Source organism: Daphnia carinata, chromosome 7 (genome assembly GCF_022539665.2).
Source record: "Daphnia carinata strain CSIRO-1 chromosome 7, CSIRO_AGI_Dcar_HiC_V3, whole genome shotgun sequence".
Lineage (NCBI taxonomy): Eukaryota > Metazoa > Arthropoda > Branchiopoda > Diplostraca > Daphniidae > Daphnia > Daphnia carinata.
Window position 1 is genome coordinate 11,009,496 of NC_081337.1, and position 14,048 is coordinate 11,023,543.

Below are 14,048 nucleotides of genomic sequence, written 5' to 3' on the forward strand. Positions count from 1 at the left end.
GAACAAACTGCAAGGGCTGAATATTAATAGTGCCACACTGGACTTTACTTCGTTAATGAATTGTATTGAACTAAAAGGGGAAAATACAATGCATAACAGAAAGGGAGAATAACTACACTTTACTTAACTGAAATACAAGAACGTGAAGAGAACTCACTTGAGTACTTGAGAAGAACTTAAGAACTACAGAACTGACAAGAACTAACTTAGGGTAAAAAATGTGTGGGCTTTTATACCCTCGTGAAGGATATACGCCCCATCTCTAGGGTTAAACGAATTCTAGGGAATGCCACATTTTGCTAATTATCGGCGTGTCGCAGCGTCTTTTTCAAGGGAAGCTGTATTGCAAACAATTAAACGATGGCTGACGCCCCTTTCCAGAAATGGCAACCACAACGCGATTTTCCCCTCGCGACAATAGTGATGTAGCGTTTTTTGCCAGGAAAAGCAGGAAAACTCAAAAACAACAACAAGGTGCTACAACTGAAACACAGATTTCAAGAAAAGGACATGCGGGTACTACTCTGCGCGCAAGTTACGTGCCACCTACGAGGAAAATAAATGTTGGTGAAAACAAGCTTACCTGGAAGGACTTCGTGATGCAAGAGCAAACGTCGCTAATTTGACCGAGACATACCAGACACCAAATTCAGCATATGATGACTACGGGTTCGCATCTTTCTCTTCGCACCCATCGAGAGCTAACCTGAGACTTGGTATGCCAACTCGGGCGCTACTCAACACATGTCAGACCGCTTAGAACTCTTCGATAAACTGAAACCTGTAGCGCACGGATCATGGCCAGTTCGGGGAATTGGAACTGGCAACAGCCCATTGTATGTCAACGGCGTTGGAGATAAAAGCATCCAAACCCTAGTAGATGGAGAATGGCATCAAGGAACACTCTACGGTGTAATCTACGTTCCGAAGATAGCCGCTTATCTATTCTCAATTCCCACCGCAACGAAACGTGGGACTATAGTCACATTCAGTGGAGAAAACAGTCTCACAAGAAATGGTAAAACCGTTGGGACCGGAAAGAGAGTAGAGAAGGACCTTTACGTAATGAATATAAAAGCAGACCATAATCGACAACATCCATCACTAGAAACAGTTTTTTCTGCAACAACCTCTCGCACCTCATGGCATCATTGTCTCGGTCACCTGAACTACGAACTGGTAGACAAAGTGCTAAAGTCATTAACAACCGTAGTCACGCCGAAGTCAAATGAAATCAAGAATCCTTTTTGCGAAGGTTGTGTATTTGGAAAGCAAAACCGCACGACCTTCACCCCTGCAAATAGCCCAAGATCAAGACGAACTGGTGATCTAGTGCATTCCGATGTTACTGTCCCTATAAGAACCCAATCTCCAGGTGGAGCATCCTATTTTCTGATCTTCAAGGACGACTTGGGTTCAGCACTATCTTCTTCCTTAAGAAAAAGTGTGACGTCTATGACTGCTTCAAGAACTACGACCCGGAAGTTGAGATCACCTTGGGAGAAAGATCAAAACTATGAGAACCGACAACGGAGGTGAGTTCACCAGCAATGAGTTCAAGGAGTGGCTCAGTACCAAAGGAATTCGACATGAGACGACCGTACCGAAAACACTAGAACAGAATGGAGTAGCTGAGCGGCAAAATCGTACTATTTTCGAGCTAGCGAGGAGTACGCTGCAATCTTCGAAATTACCGATGGAGATGTGTACTAAAGCTTGTAATACGGCAATCTAGTTGCTCAACAGAGTCGAATGCAAGAATGGGCCTGGGGGTACTCTCTACGAGGCATGTGTAACGAAGTCATCAAAATACACCTTTTAATTATATTTTACCTTGATTATTTGTTTTCCTTATCCTAAAATTATATATAATGTTTGTTGTCCGTTATCTTAAAAGTATACATTATAAATATCATAATTCAAGTGTCATTGACATTTCCTTGAATTCTATTTTGATATATTGTACTTTACATCGTACTTGTTGCTGATTGGATGTGTTTCATGCGTAGGACATCGCGCCATACATTTCCGTGAATCTAAAATTTTGACGCGTACGACACTCAAATAACTTGTATCCGGAGTTCATCAGTCGGAAACGCTACGTTTCCCTCAACCATGTAAAACCTATAAAAGAATGCCCTTTTGTTCCCCAAAGTTGGTTCTAGTTCTATCTTATCTACAGTGCTGTTCAATTCATCAAGTCTAGTGAGTTCAATTTGTATCTTAATTAAATAACTATTGTGAGTGCTTTCTCATCGCTTCTTGTGCGACCAACGAGCCCTGTTATCTTTGTTTTTCCCTACAACGTTTGTCATCTTTATTCTATCTTCGCCATGGCGTGTGACGGTAAGACCGATATTCACATGATTCATATGACTCTATTTTCTCTTTTTCTCTTTTCCAATTATGCCCTATAACTGTGTATTCTTATTTACTCATTTGGCCTATTAGAATAAAATATTTTCGACATTGTGGTAACGCCTCCCAAGTTCATTCTTTTATTATTTGTCTTAATAACGTAAAGTTCTTCTTCCCACAAAGAAGATGCTTAACACATGGCATAGCCAATGTATGGATGCTTGCGTGTTTTTGGATGCGATGCATACATGCATGTACCCAAGTATGTCCGAACCAAATTAGATGCCAAGAGCATCAAGGCCGTATTGGTCGGGTATGCTGAAACTCAAAAAGGCTTCAGACTCTGGCATCCAGCCGAAAGAAGAATAAGATAAACAGAGACGTCTTGTTTCAGGAAAACTCCGTTCTCCCAAACCAGAATTGCGACAGCGATATAGAAGGCTGCAGTATTCTCGTTCCAGATGTTCTAGCCCCAACTTCAACACAAGCTACACAAAACTATCACGTTTTTTCTAAAGCTGACCACTTGGGAGGCAACAACATTGAAACGGCGAATGAAACAGGCGATTCTACATCGGGAGCAGATGAAGATGCAGAGAGGACCGAACACTTGGATCATCATATGGAGCAGCCGGCCAGGAGAACCTCTGCTAGGATATGGTCCTCACCAGATCGATACCCAGGACGTGAGCAATGGGCCCAAATTGCTGGTTGTGTGGAAGCAGAACTGTCTGAACTAAACAATTTTTCGGAAACTATTAATTCTCCAGAAAAGGCAAAGCGGCTTGATGCAATGCAAGAGGAGATTGACTCTCTCACCAAGACTTCCACTTGGATTCTCACTTGGATACTACCTGACGATCGAAGAACTATAAAATGTCGATGGGTCTACAAGATCAAGTATAGTAAGGGGAAGACTTATCGCTACAAGGCAAGACTGGTGGGGAAGGGATATTCTCAGGTCAAAGGCCTGGATTTTGAAGAAACCTATTGGCCGGTGGTGAGATATGAGTCAGTTCGAGCCATATCGGCGTCCGAATATTACTTTGCAAACTAGACGTCAAGACGGCGTTCCTCCATGGCGAAATCAAAGAATTTAGCTATATGGAGCAACCAGAAGGTTTCGTTGAGAGGGGTCAAGAACATAAGGTGTGTCTGTTAAGGGGAAGCCTTTACGGCCTGAAACAGGCATCATTTGCTGGGTACAAAAAATTCCACGATCTCTTAGTTGGTGCTGGCTTCCCTCGAAGCACTTCCGATACCTGTGTCTATTTGCTCAACGATGGAAAGATCATTGCCATACCTGCTATATGGGTGGACGACGGGTTACTTTGTTGAAAAGAGTGAAGCGAAAATCCGAGAAATCCTGTCTTTCACCACACGAACGTTTTGAAATCACCAACAGTCAACCCAAGTGCTTTATCGGAATTGAGAAAACTAGAGAGAGAAAGAAAAGGCTCCTCCATTTGTCACAAAAACACTACATTGAAAAAGTCCTCAAGGGCTTTGGAATGAGTGATGTCGATCGTCGATCGCCAACCCTAGCTGATCCTTTCTCAAGTCTCACTGCAAATCCAAATGATGACACCGAAGATTTTCAAACTGTACCGTATAGAGAGGCAATCGGATGTTTGATGTACGCTATGATATGCACGAGACCTGACATTGTATTCGCCCTAAATCAAGTTTCAAGATTTTGCGAAAAACCGAAACCGTTACATTCGCAAGCGGTTGAACGCATCATGGCTTATCAAGGGGACCGCTGGTCATGGCATCAACTTCGCTTTAAGAATACGGGAACTACGATCCAAAAGTTTATGGACCTGTAGCCCAAAGTTTTAGTCTCTCTCTCTAGTGACTAGAATGCCAGTGTTGCGAGTAATTAGGTTGTATGCTTGAACTCCATTGAGATTATTCAAGAAGATCCAAGAGAATCCATTCAGGACGAAAATTCTAACGGTTTCAATCGTTGTAAAAGCACTAAATTAATTTTAATATCAAAAGAAATATTAAAGAAAGAATTATAAGAAACTCGGCTTTCCGATTGTTGGTCCTCTGGCTTAATAACTCAGTTTCCACCTATGTCTTTCCCGGTCCCCCTTACTACTTCTTATCTGTCATCGGGTTCGGACATCGGACTTTCCGATACCATCCATCCATCCAAGGCATTTATGAATCATTATCCGCTCCTTATTTGTGTTACAAGTTTTTTATGCTTCATTTCTGTATTGTTTATTCCACCCGAAATTTCCACTTGCTCATTATTGAAAAATACTTAAAATCTTACACTGTAAGAAAAGTCAACGATCTGTAATGGTTTGGTCGGATCAACTATTCAGTTAACTACGTCAACGGCCTTAGGGTGAATTTGGGAGTCAACCTTTTGTTAACCTTTTTTCTTCAAATTTTAGTTAAAGTAGACTATAAAATAGTTATTTAATGATAGTCCAATAAAATAATGGAGGAAAACAGAGGTTGAAGTTGAACTGCAGGTTAACTTTGGTACAGAGGGAGGTCGGAGAAAAAGGCCCAGACGAAAAAGGCCCAGACGAAAAAGGCCCGCGAAAAAGGCCCAGACGAAAAAGGCCCATACGAAAAAGGCCCACTTTTTTCCAAATTCAAAAGTGGGCCTTTTTCTCCATTGGACTGGGCCTTTTTCTCCGCTCAATTTCCATGTTCTTACAAACTTTATGTTTGTTTCGAAAATTGTATTTCCCACCTCCTATTCCGTGGAATTTGGAATGTACAAAGGTTGCTGAAACCGTGATTTTCTTTAAGGTTTGCAGAGATCAAACAATGTTAGCGTTTGTACGCTAGTTAATCTTTGATTATTTATTCGGTTGCAATCTAATTTCGGATTATATTAGTATTGATATATTGCTAATATCCCGTTTAATAAAGTTCATTTTTCACAATTTTTGTTTATTGAACTACCATCGCTTTTTTAAATATAATACAAAAAATAAATGTTTTTCGCACTTAGCCTTGTTCTGTCCACCCTCTTTCATTATTCCCCCAACCCCCAGTCCATCTCCCATATAGCTTCTTTTTGTCGATACTTATGCCATAGGTAAACACCACTGATTCGTTGGGAATACGGAAACTGAATGAGTTCCGCGGGGCTTTTGTGGTTGCTGGGAACAAAAATATATGTTACCACGAAGACTAGTTTATTATCATTAACATTTGATAAATAATGTTTATAGGAATAATATTACAAACTTAAATTATCGTCTGAGGCAAGGACCAAAACAAAGATTATGTAATTCAATATTGATTCTAATACCATTTATTCCTTATACATTTTCAATTCTTTTAACAATTACAAAGAGCCCAATAAATATATTAAAATCATAACCTACTGCTATAAATGATTCTGTTCGTTCTTCGTGTCCTGTTTTCACCTTTTGCACATTTTCAAGCAGCTATTGATAACCTAATTACACATCACATAATACATTGAGATATAAGGAAGCTTTACACTTTACGTTAACAAAGCTACTAATAATGACAAATCAATTTTCTACCATGACGGACTTTTTTTTAAAATGAGAGTCTGTTATTAGTGAAGACACTAAACCTTTTTAAATGAATCTAAGATATTTTTTCTTCAAATTTTCCACGATCATGGAAGGCATGCCAGTGTATTTTTCTATAAAACTATCACGACATGGCTGCACATGAAAGAACAAGAGTTTAGCTCATCCATGAGTCAGTATCAGTCTTTCATACGGTAAATTTGCCTTTTTTCTTTAGTTTATTCACTTTATGTTCTTTCTTTTCAGTTTTATTTTTCTTAATGTTGGCTTTTCTCTTTTTCTGTTGTTATTCCTTTCTCTTTTCCTTTTCTTCGATTCGTTCAGCGCAATTTATGTTACTTTCTGATTTGATCTCGTTCATTAATTGATTTGGCAAGCAATTCCACATAGTCTTTTACCTATTGCAATACAGAAAGGTTAAAAGTTTTGAAGATCTTACAAATATTTTTGTCAAATTGAAAGTTTACCTGAAAACCTTCAGCTATTTGCAGAGCACCATTTCATGCCTGTTTCTCTTCAATGCTTCTTGCATTCTCAGCTTCAGCTTGGCCTACCAAGATATTCATTTTTGGTTTAAGTTTTATTTTCTTTCATTTTAATCGTTGCCACTTCTGGATATAAAGTGGTCTTTTTCAGAATGGGTGAGGAATTAGATAGTTCTCCAAAATCAAATTTGCTGGAAACTAGGCAGCCTTCACTGTTAAAAATTGGTGTTGCCAGTGTACTTGCTAGTCTTGGTTCAGGAATTTCTGTTTTAACAAACTCTGAAAGACCAGAGGTTGATGACACAGATACTGCCTTGGTGGCTCGAGTATGTTTGGCAATTCAGGACCTCTTCTTCTTACTTTTTCTTTTTAATTTCTTCTTCATTCCCTCTAACTTCCGTTTAAATTGGATTTTCGTTGTCTTATCAGACAATTCCAGCTTTTCCTCTGAAAATCAATGGAATAAACTGGCCGGTCTTCCTTAAATGTAAATGTTAACACATACCTGTTAAGTGTGAGGCGTTCATTCAGTTTATGTTCTTTCTTCTCAGTTTTCTTTTTCTTAATGTTGGCTTTTCTCGTTTTCTGTTGTTATTCCTTTCTCTTTTCCTATTCTTCGATGCGTTCAGCCAACTTCTTTTTACTATCTGATTTGATTTCATCTTGTTTCATAATAGATTTAGCAAGCCATTCCACATTGTTTTTTACCTATTGCAATACAGAAAGGTTAAAATTATTTAAGATCTTACAAATATGTATGTCAAATTGAAAGGTTACCTGAAAACCTTCAGCTCTTTGCAAAGCACCTTTTCATGCCTGTTTCTCTTCAATACTTCTCACATTCCAACTTCAGCTTGGCTATCCAAGATTTTCACTTTGGCTTTAAGTTTTTTTTTATCGTTGCTACTTTTCAATCTAAAGTGTTCTTGTTCAGAATGGGTGAGGGATTAGATAGTTCTCCTAAATCAAATTTGCTGAATACTAGGCAGCCTTCGCTGTTGAAAATTGGTGTTAGCGGTGTACTTGTTGGTCTTGGTTCAGGAATACCTGTTTTGACAAACTCTGTGGGATCAGAGGTTGATGACACTGATGCTGCCTCGGTGGCTTGTGCAAGTTGGGCAATTCAGGACCACTTCTTGTTATTTTTCTTTTTTAATTTCTTCTTTTTCAATTTTTCTAACTTCTTTTAAGTTTGGTTTTCATTGTTCTATCAGACAAATCCAGCCTTTTCCCTGAAAATAGATGGAATAAGCTGGCCAGTCTTCCTTAAACGTAAAGATTAACACATACCTGTTAAGTGTGAGGTGTTAGCTGCTAGACATTCTTCCTGTTCAACACCAACCTTATTGCTATTGAGATCGTCAACTGTAGATACACTTTCAATTGGAATGTTGGTCAATAAGCTAGAAATCATGATTTTTTGGGTCCTCATTTCCTATAAATTTTGTTTAGACGACACTTTCAAGTTCTTGTTTTCTCTTTTTCCATTTACAAAAACTGCCTCTCATATTATAACCTTTAAACTTTATTATTATATACCTTGATTTCTCAACATTATCACTGATCACTCCATAGATCAAACTATACGAAACAAGTCTATTGTTATTTTCTTCAGGGAACGGCATTTTCAAGTCAAATCTAGCGTCAGGACGCCACAAACAATGGCGGACGGTTTTTAACATAAAATTTTAAAAATTTTTAATTCTTTTATTACAAATTCAACAAAATTTAGTTCCTTTGTATAACAATAATAATGAATTATAATAATAGAACAATAACAAAGGAACTAAATTTTGTTGAATTTAATAAAGCTTTAGCTAAAAGTTTTAATAACAGCTTTCCACAGTCCGCAATTGTTTGTGGCGTCCTGACGCTAGATTTGGCTTCAAAATGCCGTTCCCTAAAGAAAATAACAATAGACTTATTGTTTCGTATAGTTTGATCTATGGAGTGATCAGTGATAATGTTGAGAGATCAAGGTAAATAATAATAAAGTTTAAAGGTTATAATATGAGAGGCAGTTTTTGTAAATAGAAAAAGAGAAAACAAGAACTTGAAAGTGACGTCTAAACAAAATTTGTAGGAAATGAGGACCCTAAAAATCAAGAGCCTTATAAAACGCGAGGGTCCATTGACATCGTCGCTCTTAAAAAGCAACTCTCTCCTGAAGAGTTTTTCATTGCTAGCTTATTGATCAACATTCCAACTGAAAGTGTATCTACAGTTGACGATCTCAATAGCAATAAGGTTGGTGTTGAACAAGAAGAATGTCTAGCAGCTAACACCTCACACTTAACAGGTATGTGTTAATCTTTACGTTTAAGGAAGACTGGCCAGCTTATTCCATCTATTTTCAGGGAAAAGGCTGGATTTGTCTAATAGGACAATGAAAACCAAACTTAAAAGAAATTAGAAAAATAGAAGAAGAAGAAATTAAAAAAGAAAAATAACAAGAAGTGGTCCTGAATTGCTAAACTTGCACAAGCCACCGAGGCAGCATCAGTGTCATCAACCTCTGATCCCACAGAGTTTGTCAAAACAGGTATTCCTGAACCAAGACCAACAAGTACACTGCTAACACAAATTTTCAACAGTGAAGGCTGCCTAGTATTCAGCTAATTTGATTTAGGAGAACTATCTTATCCCTCACCCATTCTGAACAAGACCACTTTAGATTCAAAAGTGGCAACGATAAAAAAAAAAACTCAAAGCCAAAGTGAAAATCTTGGATGGCCAAACTGAAGTTGAATGCGAGAAGTATTGAAGAGAAACAGGCGTGAAAAGGTGCTCTGCAAAGAGCTGAAGGTTTTCAGGTAAACTTTCAATTTGACAATGTAAGATTTTAAATAATTTTAACCTTTCTGTATTGCAATAGGTAAAAAACCATGTGGAATTGCTTGCTAAATCTATTATGAAACAAGATGAAATCAAATCAGATAGTAAAAAGAAGTTGGCTGAACGCATCGAAGAATAGGAAAAGAGAAAGGAATAACAAGAGAAAACGAGAAAAGCAAACATTAAGAAAAAGAAAACTGAAAAGAAAGAACATAAACCGAATGAACACCTCACACTTAACAGGTATGTGTTAACATTTACATTTAAGGAAGACCAGCCAGTTTATTCCATTGATTTTCAGGGAAAAAGCTGGAATTGTCTGATAAGACAACGAAAGTCAAACTTAAACGGAAGTTAGAGGGAATGAACAAGAAATTAAAAAGAAAAAGTAAGAAGAAGAGGTCCTGAATTGCCAAACATGCTTGAGCCACCAAGGCAGCTTCTGTGTCATCAACCTCTGGTCTTTCAGAGTTTGTTAAAACAGAAATTCCTAAACCAAGACCAGCAAGTACACTGCCAACACCAATTTTTAACAGTGAAGGCTGCCTAGTTCCCAGCAAATGTGATTTTGGAGAACTATCTAATTCCTCACCCATTCTGAAAAAGACCACTTCAGATCCAGAAGTGGCAACGATTAAAATGAAAGAAAATAAAACTTAAACCAAAAATGAAAATCTTGGTAGGCCAAGCTGAAGTTCAAATGCAAGAAGTATTGAAGAGAAACAGGCATGAAATGGTGCTCTGCAAATAGCTGAAGGTTTTCAGGTAAACTTTCAATTTGACAAAAATATTTGTAAGATCTTCAAAACTTTTAACCTTTCTGTATTGCAATAGGTAAAAGACTATGTGGAATTGCTTGCCAAATCAATTAATGAACGAGATCAAATCAGAAAGTAACATAAATTGCGCTGAACGAAACGAAGAAAAGGAAAAGAGAAAACAATAACTACAGAAAAAAAGACAAACCAACATTAAGAAAAATCAAACTGAAAAGAAAGAACATTAAGTGAATAAACCAAAGAAAAACAGGCAAATTTATCGTATGAAATAATGATACTGTCTCATGGACGAGCTAAACTCGTGTTCTTTCATGTGCAAGCCATGTCGTGATAGTTTTTTATAACAATACACTAGCATGCTTTCCATGACCGTGGAAAATTTAAAGAAACAAAATCTTAGATTCATTTTAAAAGGTTTAGTGTCTTCACTAATAACAGACTCCCATAAAAAAAGTTCTTCATGGTATAAAATAATTACAATGGATTTGTAATTGTTAGTAGCTTTGATAACGTCAAGTGCAAAGCTTCCTTATATTTCACTGTAGTATGTGTGTGTAATAAGGTAACCAATAGATGCTAGAAAATGTGCATAAGGGAAAACAAGACACGAAGAACGTAAAAAAACATTTATAATTGCTGGAAAAGCGCGCGTTCTTACCAGAGACGTAGATGGTTCTCTCGTACTAAAGGTGACGTTATTCTTTAACAAAAGGTTGCTCTGTAACAAAAGCAATGCATTAACTATTTAAGTTTTACTCATAGACGTTCCTAGGCAAATCAAATATTCCTGTTTTGCTCGAAATATTTATTGCTTGGGTGAAAAGCGCTCCAATCCCAGTCAGCAGTCACCGCCTAGCTGGCATAGTTATAGCAGTAGGTTATGATTTTAATACATTAATTTGGCTCTTTGTAATTGTGTGAAGAATTGAAAATGTGATAAGGAAATAAATGGTATGAGAATCAATATTGAATTATAATATTCTTTTTTTTTACTTTCAAAACTACTATATAAATTTCACACGATAAGTGCGAAAAACATGTATTTCTTATATTATATTTAAAGCAGCTATAGTAGTTCAATAAACAAAAATTGTGAAAAATGAACTTTATTTAACGGGATATTAGCAATAGATATATACTAACATAATTCAAAATCAGATTGCTACCGAATAAAAAAATATAAATTACCTAGCTTACAAACGCTAACATTGTTTCATCGGCAAACCTTATTGAAAGTCACGGTTTCAGCAACCTTTGTACATTCCAACTTCCACGGAATAGGAGGTGGGAAATATTTTTTGGAAACATGTTAAAGATTGTAGGAATTTGGAAATTTAACGGAGAAAAAGGCCCAGTCCAATGGAGAAAAAGGCCCACTTTTCAATTCGGAAAAAGGTGGGCCTTTTTCGTGTGGGCCTTTTTCGTATGGGCCTTTTTCGCGGGCCTTTTTCGTCTGGGCCTTTTTCGTCTGGGCCTTTTTCTCCGCCAATCGTACAGAGCACAGTTAATTTCGACGGCAAAAAGTTCAACTTTTTTATTTCAACCTCCCCAACCCCCCTTGCATATTGTCGCCAAAAAGTTCATTTAGTTCAACCATCTATCAGGCATTTGGTGCAAAATCACAAGAACTCTAGGCTTGTAAGGACGACTCTAACCTTTAGTAATCGAAAACATTCGATTTGCAAAATAGAGTTCTTCGTTATTAATGTAAGCAGTTTCTTTCAGGCAACAGGTTGTGGTCAGACTTACCGATTAATTTAGTTGTTTTCGGTGCCTCTCGTATGGCGTTGCCGTATCGGGAATGGTTTATTGAAAGAAACCAAAACTATCACCGGTGATTTAACTGATGAAATGCGTTTAGTTAATTGTTTTTTATGTTAGTTTAACAGCGTTTGTGGAGGGCGGTTTTCAAAATGAATTTTAACACCAGAGTTCGTATTTTTAGCCTGGTGTGTTTGTCAGAGCTTTACGGTGGATGCATAAGTATTGGCAGATTTAATCACTGCCCCTTGAGGGACCCCGACAGAAATTTTTTGGTCGGTAGGTAGTGTTTCATCTAATTTGACCAAGACCTACCGCTGCAGCAGAAAATTGAGTCATTTCAGGATATGTCCCGTTATCCGTACCTTGCAGATCTTAGAAACCAACCCGGCTACCCACACAAAGTCGTATGCTTTTTTTACTATCGAGGAATATGCAATGTCTCTTTTTTTACTGAAGTTAAATGTGACGACATTCTTAAGGTCCCATAGATTATCCTGGAGGGAACAACCCTTATGAAATCCTGTTTCACCTGTGGGAAGCAGATTGTAGTTTACTAGGCTAGTCTGTCCTTGATAATTCGTTTGAAGCACTTTCCGAGGCAGGCGGTGGAAAAATGTCTGTACGAGTCCAGATCTTTGCAGTCTTTCCCTTTCTTTAAAACGGGAATTATATTTGAAGTTTTTCATTTTTATGGGAAGTTACCTTTGGGAAGAACAGTGTTGAACAGCCGTAATAGGTGGCTTTTTGCGCTTGTGTGGCTGTTTGAGGCATCTAAGCTGGAGAGCGTTTTGTTGTGGATAAAGTCGGAGCCTGTTACATTACCCTTTGGGATGTTGAGGGTTGCGCTCAGTTCATCTATTGTGATTTTTTCATGTGGTGCTTCTTAAGTCGTTGATAGCCAGTTTGACTCGTTACATTAGAGCTCCGGATGTTGCATCCCTTTGGTCCCATGAATTGGAGACGTGGTTAGTAAACTGGATTACGAACCTGTCAGTCAGAGCTTTATGTTTTTCGGGCAACGCACCAGTCGTTGAGAGGGAGAGGGTTGGTTGGGATGTTCTTCCACGACCTGAAGTTGTTGTTCTTTGCACGTTGTAAGACACCAAATTTTCTCGTGTTTGTCGACGTATTTTTGTTTTTCACTAATTCTCCCATCATTGATTTCTGCCGTTACGTAGAGTGTTTTATATGGGTTTTTGTCTTGTCTAGATTCTGTTTGTTTGCGGCTGTAGGTGTTGATAACCATTTCCTGCACACCATGCGACTATTAGCAACGGTTTTGCTACAGTTTGCCATCCACGATGTTTCCGAGGTTCTTTGGTGATCGCATCGTAGTTTTCCTGGCTTGTTTGTAGATATGCACGATTATTCCCTTGTGGGATACGAGAAAACGTTTTTAATATGAAAGCGGTTGTCTTGGAATTTGGATTTTTTTACCTCAGTCTCAATTTGAGATCTGGAAAGTTTATTTTTAGCTTCGCGAAACGACAAAGTTTGAGAATGAGCAAATTTTAAGATACGAGCTTTCTTACGATAAGCAGGGTAGTATTTAACGTCTGCATCGTGAAATTTGCTACCACAATTACGCATGTATGTGGGGCTGAGCACGCGGTAGTCGCGTGTGGCTTGGCGCAGTTTTTGCAGAAAGATTTCTGTTGACAATGTTGAGTAGAATGACGTAGAAGCCAACATTGTTTACAAAGTAGTGGGCGTTGACTGAGCTCGTTGTGGCGAAAGATTGATTTGCTATCAGAATCTTTACTTGTGGCGGGCACTTAAAGATAAGGATAATAGATTCTGTTTTGGTGAGAGTTTCTCTATCTTTTCTTAACACTTATGCCTTTTGATCGGTTGGAGTGATGATGACAGGGAGTGGATAGGGAAATGAATGCTGATCTGTAAAAAAGTTGATGTCGATGAATAAAGAAGAGTGATTCCGTGGCCGCTTTAGTGGCATCGATTCGAATGGTGGACTTCCATATCTAACATGTCTGTGTTCACAGCAAAGAAGGCATTACACAGCGCAAATTAACCTAGAGGTATTTCTATGGTCTAAGGAGGTTCGAACGCGACTGAAGCTAAAGATGGTTTGAAACGATTTTTCTTAAATCTTATAAAGGGAAACAAACAATATTTGTACTTGGTGGCCGAAAATGAAACTACCTAAACACGATCGTACTCCTTGCTGGTTTCCACTATTAGGGGGACCGGAGGAAAAGTAGCAAAGTTTTATTACTGAATCATCCAACCAATAGCTAGCCAGGCCGCTCTTACTTCCCATATTCAAG

General features: G+C 38.1%; 2 long non-coding RNA genes across 6 annotated transcripts; one reads left to right on the forward strand and one right to left on the reverse strand.

The window, feature by feature from the left end:
* Positions 1–5,910: 5,910 nt before the first annotated feature.
* Positions 5,911–8,164, reverse strand: LOC130687366 (uncharacterized). Of its 4 annotated transcripts, none has more exons than XR_009421387.1 (6): positions 7,922–8,164; positions 7,673–7,817; positions 7,160–7,614; positions 6,888–7,090; positions 6,365–6,829; positions 5,911–6,295 (listed from the first exon to the last, which is right to left on the reverse strand). It is a non-coding gene; the product is annotated as an uncharacterized LOC130687366 (long non-coding RNA). The 4 variants fall into 4 exon arrangements; XR_009000132.2 differs by having other exon boundaries at positions 5,912–6,295; positions 7,160–7,372; positions 7,430–7,614; positions 7,673–8,162; XR_009000128.2 differs by having other exon boundaries at positions 5,913–6,295; positions 7,160–7,377; positions 7,430–7,614; positions 7,673–8,161.
* Positions 8,165–8,234: 70 nt separating this feature from the next.
* LOC130687375 (uncharacterized) lies at positions 8,235–10,239 on the forward strand. 2 transcript variants are annotated; one of them, XR_009000133.2, is made up of 5 exons: positions 8,235–8,361; positions 8,466–8,681; positions 8,740–8,924; positions 8,977–9,195; positions 10,052–10,239. It is a non-coding gene; the product is annotated as an uncharacterized LOC130687375 (long non-coding RNA). The 2 variants fall into 2 exon arrangements; XR_009421409.1 differs by having other exon boundaries at positions 8,740–9,195; positions 10,052–10,238.
* Positions 10,240–14,048: the final 3,809 nt, after the last annotated feature.